Source organism: Poecile atricapillus, chromosome 3 (genome assembly GCF_030490865.1).
Source record: "Poecile atricapillus isolate bPoeAtr1 chromosome 3, bPoeAtr1.hap1, whole genome shotgun sequence".
NCBI lineage: Eukaryota > Metazoa > Chordata > Aves > Passeriformes > Paridae > Poecile > Poecile atricapillus.
Window position 1 is genome coordinate 25572344 of NC_081251.1, and position 10098 is coordinate 25582441.

The following is a 10098-nucleotide window of genomic DNA, read 5'->3' on the forward strand; positions in this document are numbered from 1 at the left end:
TGGTTGTGTTTTTAAGTTAAGCTGCCGAAAGATGTCCTCTGCCTCAAATCCCCTTTCAACACTGGAGGGCACATGGCTGGGGTGGCTGCTTCAGTGCCCTCGGCCCTCCTGCTACTCAAAGATGGCCAAGTAACACTCAGATACTGCCAAGTGTGGGTTAATGAAATCTGCCTTCCACAGAAGAGAGCTCTCTATGCCTGTCGTGTGCTTCCCAAGGCAACAGCTTTGTTCTAGAGGCAATTAGTATTGCCTGTCCCTAAATAAATACTTTTTTGTTGCTGTTGGACACAAAATAAGTCACACGGACGCAGCTCAAGATATGATGAAGGAAAGAGAGAACTTTATTTCTTCCCTCATAATTTATAGGTTTCTGACCATGGCCAGGGATTGGATAGTCAGGATAGCACCTTTCCAACCACACTGGCTGTGAGAGATGTCCATCAAGAGACGTGTAACAGAAGGAATGTACACATATCTATGTTTATAGTTACTGTCCTGGGAAAGTTCTTTAGAAACTATGTCAACAAGCTCCAAAGCTGAGTTTTCAGGGCGACACTTTTTGGATTAGAACATTGTGCAGTTACATCCCAAAGGAATAGCAATATTTTATGCATGGTTTTTGTTTTGAGATTTATATGTTCATTTTGTTTAATGCTGACACTGGCTCAGTGTCTCAGAGTCTGTCAGATGCCAGGACTTCTCAGTTCCAAAAGGCCTTGAAATGGAGAGCCCTCACATTAAGAGAAATTTGTTACCTGCCTAACACCAAAGTAATATAGTGGAAGTGTGCCTTCTTACACTTCCCTGTTTTCATTGTGGGAGACTGGGGGTGTGGCTGGGATTCCTCTCACCTAATGCCTACCTTGCAAACACTTGTACGGTATGGTTCACCTTCAGATGGGTGTCAAATATCCCAGGTGGACTGCTCCTTCTTGTCTCTCTGTTGACTGGAAAAGTGAGCCTGTGGCTACAGCTGTGCAAGGTTAGAAAAAACATAGCCTGTCTTAAGTTCCAATTTTAGTAATTTCAGAATTTGGTAATTTTGGTAATTTTTTGTTTGTTTTTTTTTTTTTTCCTTTAAATTCTATAGATTGGGTAATGCTTTTGTGAGGTGTAAGGCTAGAACATGTACTATGACCTGCCTTGTTTTGTTGGGAGTGGTCCCCAAAGTTCAGTGAGGCTAAACCATTCCTGTACGTCTTATGGGTGTATTGAGAGCAATCCAGGAAACGATTTTACAATGTCCCACAAAGGAAGAATGAAAATTCACATTCATGAATTTCAAGGCTTTAGCTTATATGTTATTTGATGACTTGTGATGAGATCAGCTAGCAGTGTGACTTGTTTTGCATCTAAAACTTTTTACCTCTTTTAAATTTGTCTAAATTATCATTCCAGTCACTGGACCTTACTACATCTTTTCACAGAGACTGACTTGCACTCTTCTTGGATATCTTTTCAATTTTCAGGTACCAGTATGTACATAATCTGTGAATTTTCTCTTCAGCAAACTAAATATGCCAAACTCTGTAAAACACCTACCACAATGTTAACTTTCCAGCATCTAGATCCCTTTCTGTGACTTTCTTTGAATACTGAAGTATTTTGTTGTAAACACAGACACCAAATTAGCAAGCAAATCTTAGTGTTATAGTATTAGATATACAGAGGTGAGACAACTTCCTCCATTCTAGTTTGTCTTCCCTTTACAGACCCCCAAAAGGTAATGCTAATTCCTCTTGCCTTAGCATTTTATCAAGGTTTCTTATTCAGTCAGTTTTCTGCACATTCTTCTGCGATTACTTCCAAGGCATTTTTTAACATGAAGATGTAGCTGTATTTTTTTTTTTCCCAGGTGCACCACAGTGCAGTTAGCTACAATGAAATTATTTTGTTTGACAAACAAGGCAAATCAATGGATCTGTAACAGGAAAGTACTGCCAACCTTTAATAAAATCATCTGTTAACAGCAAGCTTTACATGAGTATCATATATGTCTGATTAATCAATAGAAATATTAAATACTGTCTCACAGAGGGTCATTGGGAGTCCTATTGCTGCTGAAGGTAGTTGATGAGAATTATCTTAATGATGAAAAGAAAGCTTAGCCAGTAATTTTTTTTTCTTAATAATTAATTCCTATATTAAATTTTTGTAGGATATATAGGCTCTTCTGAGGTATTTTGGAGAAAACAGTGCTTGCTATGGTCAAGCAAACAACTGGCTTATTTTTACTTTATTTTCAGGGAATGTTGTTAATTGGAACACTACATCTGAATTTCCAGAGTCTGGAGCCAAAAGAAGTAAGTTTCAAGTTCATGGTGTTACATAGAGGTGCCAGAGTTCACCTAAAACCATATGAGAGAGTTTGTATGAGTTTTAGATACACTGAGGACTTACAGCTTGCCTGGAAGTCAGTGGAACTGAAGAATCTAAGTAACCTAGAAAACTTTACCTGTATATGTACTTACATGCACACACACACACACTTTTGTATACATACATATATATATATGTACCTTACAGTATGCATGTTGGGGATGAGATCAAATGCAAAGAAAAATCTCAAAGTAAAAAAGTAAATATACTAGCAATAGGAAGCCCACTGATGCAGTGTTATAGTGTTGAGCTCTCCAGTGTTACGAAAAAGCATTTGAGATCCCTTAAAAAAACCTTTAGCAGGGGTATGAGCAATATTAAGCAACAAAACACAACAAATTGATTGGCAAGATTCAGTCTACTACTTACAGGACAGTTAAGGCACAACAAGAGAAAACAAGTGACAACAAAACCAAAAAAAATCCAGTCATCCAAAACAGAACTGAACCAATAAATATCTCTGTGTGTGTGTGTGTGTGTATGTTTAGGTGCATGTGACAAAAGAAAGTGAGGCCAAGGATAAAAAGGAATACAACCTAAAACCTTAACAGCACTTTAGCTTGATTTATACCTTAAGCCTTACAGACAAAGGATCTATCTGTTGTATTTCTGTCTTCCTAGTACAAAGCACCTATGCCTAAGTCATTCCTGATAGACATTTCTCTTGGTTTTAATAAGCTCCAGTAATGAAAACTTGGCAGTTTCTCCCAGGAACTTCTTTATCCTGACAAGGCTTTTCCTGATTCTACCCTGAAATTTTCCTTGCAGTTATCATTGCTTTTCCTTCATGATGGTTTTTGAAAATCATCAGGCACCACTCTCCCCTACCAGTGTTCACTTTACTAAGATAAACAACCCCACTTTATTATATATTTTTGATTCTAGAACTTTCATTGTACTTGTTACAGTCTTCAATTTATGTGTATCCCTCTTAAATGCAATAACCAAAATCACATCAACAAATTTTGGTTGCAAAACCATATTTATAGCCTCCCTCACTTGTGGTCTGGGCTTTTGGTGATGATGGCTCCTACTGAAATACCACACCCTGACCCCTCCACTCCAAAAAAAACCCACAGAAGAAACTGAAATACCTTGACCTGAACAGCCATTCAGAAGACTCTTTGTGCTTACCAACTTCATTTAACTTTAAACCTAGCAATGCAAAAGACAGAGACCTGGGCTTTGATTTGGAGTAGAAAACTTCAAGTTCTCTTCCTACATCTGAAATAATGTATCTCAGCTGTGTTGGTGCATCTCTCCTCCTCCCCAGGCTGCTCTGCGACCTTATTCGCGTTAGGCCTCTGTCTTGATTAATGACTCTTGGGCAATTAAGCTCCCCTTGAGCCTATCAGAAACACTGTCTGTTCCCATAAACTTCTGTTTTCTAACAGATAGCCTTGGAACATTATTTTGTCTGAATCATAGCCCAAGTGGAACAATATTATTGTTACTGAGGAAAGTTCAGTAATTACCATTTTGGATAGTTTGCAGCTAGGATGGAGACTGACAGATGATTACAGCCAAACCTTTGGTCACCCTATAAACTGAAGTCTTTAGTGAGGCTCTTTGAGTTTCCTGGGCTGCAGCATCTCCCTAAGAGTGGGATGCTTCTCAGAGCTTGTCAACTCTCAAGCTCAGGATAATTGGAGGAATATGATGATGGAGCCTGGACTTATAATACACAGCTCCAATTCTTTTTATTATTTGAGGTATTTCACCAAACTTGAGGAGAATTTTTAACAGTGAAATTTAAATTTCCCTTTCAGGAAAGGGAATGAAATCTTGCAATTTAAATGAGGATTAAGGGGACAAGCTGTAGTCCCTATTCCTGCACTTCATGACATCCCATTCACTTTTCTTGTTTTCACCTCCTATCAGGTTTTTTGAGTTTTTTTTTTTTAATTTTCATTTATTCTGTTTCTCTTCTTTTTTGTTTCCCTTTCTTCCCTGACTTTAAGGATTTCAAGGGGAATAATTTTGTCATGATTTAGTCCTGTTCACTGCACCTCATTTCATCTCAGTTCATTTGACTGTAGTCACTCCAAATTTTCTGGTTTTTTCAATTTCATTTTTGATTGACCATATGTCCTTTCCAGAGTGTTTGTTCAGCACTGTCCTCCAATTTCAAGATTTTATTCCCTTTCCTGAAAGGCTTCTCCACTCAGGCTCCCAACACCTCATGTCAGGCAGGAGATTTTCTTGCTTCAAAGGGTTTTAATAAAACAGTTCAGATAAATGCTGACAATAAGCAAGCAAACCTGTTGAGCCTCAAGTCCACAACTTGCTAGACAATAGGATGCTTCTATGTGATATTTAGGTGTTCTAACACCTGAAAAAAATATTGCATATTTTACCCTTTCTGCTTAAAATAACACAAAAAATGGGCTGCTCTTGTAATTGGATTTAGGGGCATTTTCAGCAAGCTGCCCCCCATTAAAAAAAACCCTTTTCTATCAGTACCCTGGCCAGGACTTCAAAATAACCCAAAGCAGCTTTATCTACCCTGAAAGCAGATCCACACCAGAATTTAGGGTGTGCTGAGTCAGGGCTCCTGGCAGGGTGTGGATGTGGAGCAATTACAGCCAGTGAGCTCCAGGGAGTTGATTAGTGTGTTAACCTAAACACCTGTTTTAGCTTCAGCTCGCTGTGTAGGCACTTCTACTGTGTGCTAGTCTGTGTTCTCTCAGAGTAGCTTCCTCCAGCTCTTTGGGCTACCCTGAGCTTCAGGTAAGTATTTCTGTAGTTCTTAAAGTTTTAGAGCTTTGTAGCATGATAGTGGTCCAGGTTTTTTTTTGAGGTGATGAGCAGAGAAAGTTTGATGGTTGTAGGACCTGAAGTTGTTCCTTTTTATGTGACAGTTGTAAGGTGGAGTAGCTGCTTGATGTGAAAGGTCTTTCTATGGTGAAATCCTAAATTTGCTTCTCTTTTAAGCCCTCTCTTCATCTATATTTACCATTGGCTTAATGGTTCTGCTTTATTGGTGTATTTAGCCTTTAGACAGCTGTATACATGTATTGCTTCCCTGGTGAGCCTTCCTCTAGCTGCTCATCTGTGGAGTGCAGCAGGATTTTATGGGACTTGGTACTTCTTGAGTCAGACTTCTTTGATTTTCTGTCAAAATAGTAGATGATTATTTTGTTGGTAATGGTCAGGTGTGCTAGTTCCACAAGCATTATGGTCTTCGCAGTGTGTGAAGTCAGAATTGTTATGGCCTTTAGTCAGGCAATGCTCCTATTGAGTGTGGGGATTTTACCTCTGGTTAAAACAGGGATTGCCACAAGCTTCTACTTCATCCCTTTCCTGGTCTTGGAGGAGGGTGGTTGGGATAACAAAAGGTGCATCTTTTTTCTCAGCTGCCAGAGTTTCAGGGAGCCTGGGCAGTGTTAATGAAGCACAGCTGGGCCTCATTTAAACACTTCACGCTAAAGGGTGAAGCCATGAGGTGATTCCAGAACCTTCTGGGCTTTTCCAGTCAGGCTGTGGATTAATTATCTCTGCCTGTGCTAGAGGTGGAAGGAAGCTTTTTAATGTCTGCTAGGGGATAACGTTCCTTTTGCTGCCCACTGAAAGCATGGCAGCCTTAGCTTAAATGGGTGAAACTGTGTCCTATGGCCCATTCTGGGGACTTTAATGTCTTACAGGGGGAGGCTTTATGTGGCAAGTCCCTCTGATTCCAGGGGGTTTATCTGCAGCGTGGGGCACGCTGGGTTTTAACCCATCAAAATGCACTTGTGTGTTACCTGCAGAGGTAATTGAATGTATATGTACATCCTCAACGGAGCGCCTATGCTGCCTCCCTGGCATGCCTACGTATTCCCTATTCCCTGCATGCTTGTGTGTTCTCTGCAAGCTACACTACACATCAATAAGACAATCCTTATATTGCATTAGGACAGACCCTATGCAGACAATGCTCCAGGTACTGCTTTTTCTTTTTCTTTTTTTTTTTTTTTCCCCTGTGTAAATCCTGAAATATGGCTGATACGGTCCACTGCAAAATGAACCTATGAACCTATGAAATGGTGAAATTGTAATGTAAAATATGCTGGGGTCAGTGGGGTGTGATGTTTTTTGCATACATTTTTTTTCTCCCTTGACTCAGGTGGCATTCTCCTGCATATTGGGGGAAAGAAGCTTCATCTTGCACAGAAATGTGATGTCATTTACTGCCAGAGGCTGTTGATGTTTTAAATGAGGAAAAAGCACAATGCATGAAGAAGGAAAATTTAAGTGTATTCATTTTGGAAATTAGATACAGTGTCAGGAGACTCTCTGGAAATAGCGTGGTTTGAATGGAGCACCAGACTACAAGACAGTTCACTGAACTTTTCACCACTATTTGTACTATGGGAGCTTTTGAAATAAGAAGATAGTGAAGTATTTTATAGCTGTTTAATAGTGGACTGTGGTTTTTACTAGACATTTATCTTCCCTCTGAGTGTATATAAGATAAGTAAACATTATGTAGTGTAATTGTATTGTGTTGGAAGTGCTTTAATTTAGGGCTGCTTTATATTCCCTGTTTGTGGCACATGTTGTCCCCAGCCACTGTGAAGGGGGTACAGGTGTTGCCTGACTCCATCCCAGGGTCCAACATGTAGCTGAGCTTGCTCCTGGGATCTCAGCCTGTTCCTGGGATCTAAGTGATGCTTCTACTGTTTGTATTGAGCCAAAAAGTCTAAAGCAGAAGTGGTTGTGGCCCTGGACTGTTTGGGAAGCTCAGGTAACTTCTGGCTCTAGGCCTGACTTAATTTCACTCTCATTTCTTTATAGTGAAACTCATTTTAACCTCCTCCATGCCTTCAGTCCCTCTTTAGCATCCCAGAGGAATGTAGTGCAGGGAGCAGTACATCCTTCCAGGGCTGGCAGCTATCTCATTACAATTGTAAAGATGCATCATCAGGCATTGTGATAAATGGACTTATGAATAAAAATTCGTGGAGGTCTAAATAAATACATTTGTAGCTATAATAATATAAAATATAAAATACAGTGTGGCCAAAGAATCCTTCCCCAGATCTAGTTGCGAATTCCCATTCAGGAGATAATAATTCTAGCCGCACCCAGATAATGATTCTAGCCGGCGCCCATCAACCGAAGAGAATGAGCAGGACACGGGCCATCAGGCTGACAAAGGAACGAGCTCGGTCGCCGGACCTGAATACCCCGCCCTGCAGACCACTGTTGGGGAAGCAATCAGGCTGACAAAAGAACGAGCTTGGACAAGATAATCATCGCCAGACCTGAGCACCCCGCCTTGCAGACCACTGTTGAAGAAGCAATCAAACTGGACAAAGGGAGAAGCCCAGCCGAGATATTCATCGGCTCCAACCCGGATCCAACCACTCCATCCTGATGGCCCGAACCAAAATGAAATCAAGCAACACTCAGAACTTCTTTTACATATGAAGAGACTCTGCCCAGACGTCTATGGACTCTATTCTCCAACGCCAGGAAATCCATTCATGCAACAATCAAGGACCCTTGGTGAATGGTGCCTGCTTGGAATTTGGCCTTAGGACACAAAATCCCTATAAAAACCCAGGCCAGAGAACCCTCTATTGTGGATTTGGGAACACCTATACCTTGGGTATAGACCCCTGTCCACCCAGTGCTGCGCTGACCTATTTATTGTGGTTTTTCTCTTTTGTTGCAGGTGTTTAAATTGTTTTATAATAAATTGCTTTTTATTGACCTTATTTTGCCATTGCATTTGTAACAGATTGGTGCCGTGACTTGGATCGGAGAAACTGCAGGGGAATCTCACTGCCCTGGGCGGGTACCCTCACTGATTTTGGCGACCTGGTGAGTTGAGAACCCCCGTAGCTCGTTCCGATATCCGAACTAAATTTAGGCTGAGAAAAACCAAAATAAAAGAGAAACGGATCCAGAGGAGAGAGCTCGGGAAGGCAAGGAGCCTTCAGGAAGCCGCGGCTTGTTGTGCTCATAAAACGTCTATTGTGCACGAAGACATCCACGTAGGAAATAGCTGTAAGTACTACTGGTTGACCAAGGTGATCGGGCGAGTGTATGAGACGTGATCTGATCACGGAGCGAGTGCGGCCTTCAAGGCCATGTTTCCATCCTCCCGCAAGGGAATTGGCCGGCCACGAAGGAAGCGACTGGTTGTGAAAAAGTTCTCTCTTACACACTTGTAAAAACCTGAGACGAAAGGGCGTCTCGGGGGACTGATCACAAGGGGCTAAAGGGGAAGGTACGTCCTGTTGGGCTCGGGAATTGGTAAACCCTTTCAGCCAACGGACCTAGGTAAAGGTCCAGAGGAGGATCGGAGTGCTAAATACAAGAGACCCCGGCTCAGCTAACTGAGAGGTGAGTATTAGCGAACTCTGATTTCTCGGGTAAAAGCGGAACGGACACAACGCAGAAACAAAAAGGACTCATAGAGAAGGTAAGGCATTTTTAATAAACATGGGACAAAAGAAGAGTAAGATACAAAAAAAGAACACTGAGAAAAATCTCTGATCGGGTGGAGGGATCACTGGACATTCCACCAGAAAGTCCCTTGGGATGGATGTTAAAATATTGGGAAAATTGTCCCCAGAGAAAAAAGAAATCCAAGGCAAAAATGATTCAGTATTGTGCAGAGGTCTGGGGAGGGCAGGAGCTGAGGAATCACCTCACTTGGCCGGTGTTAGGCACGTTTGAGAAATGGACATGTAATGAATTGCTCTCCTATGTAGAAAACAAAGTCCCCTTGGACCCCGAGGAGAAGGAATATGCCAGGCTCTGGTTAACTGCCAGAGTAGGGTTATTCTCGATAAAACAAAAAGAGAAACATGGGTCGAGAGCTGAACCCTGGGAACCTCTCGACCATTTACCACCCCCATACCATGGACCGGCGGAGCCCTCTTCTGTAGATCAAGTGGTGCCGTCAGCACCTTCGGGCTCCCAAGAACAACCCACTGGGATGTACACATCCCGAGCGGAAGAATCGGCGTCGGCAGCCGTGCCGGCAGCGCTCCCCTTGCCCCCGCCAGCAGATACCACAGCCACTGCGACCTCTTCAGAGGTTTTTCCGGCACAAGGCTGGGGAACACATTATCCACAATTGCCAGTCCGGCCGCCACAGCCGGGACCCTCCCATCTAACAGAAGGGGTCCCTCCCGGTAACCGAGTGGCGGCAGAGTTCCCACAATCAACAAAAGGGAAAACTCCCACAAACCCCAGTTCCCCTCCTGCAAATAGAACCCGGTTGAAAGCAAAAATGGGGGGAGAGGAGGGGGGAGAAAGTAGTGAGAGTGAGCACAGGTTGTTCCCTCTCAGGGAAGTACCGACAGCCCCGGGAGTGATTGGATTTGTGAATGTTCCCCTTAACTCCGGGGATGTGCGAGCATTTAAAAAGGAAATGGGGCGATTGTTGGACGATCCTTTTGGAGTGGCTGAAAGGCTGGATGACTTTTTAGGAAGTAGCATTTATACTTACGATGATCTTATGACCATCCTGAGATCACTGTTTAATCAAGAAGAAAGAGAAATGATTAAGCAGGCTGGTATCAGGGACTGGGACCAATGCAATCCACAAGGGACACCTGGTGACCAGAAATGGCCTAGCGTGAGCCCGAGCTGGAATGCCCAGACAGAGGAAGGTAGGTGAAACATGATGGATTTAAGAAACATGATTGTTCAGGGAATAAGGGAGGCAGTTCCCCGAGGTCAGAACATTAGTAAAGTATTCGGGGAATGTCAAGGAAAGGA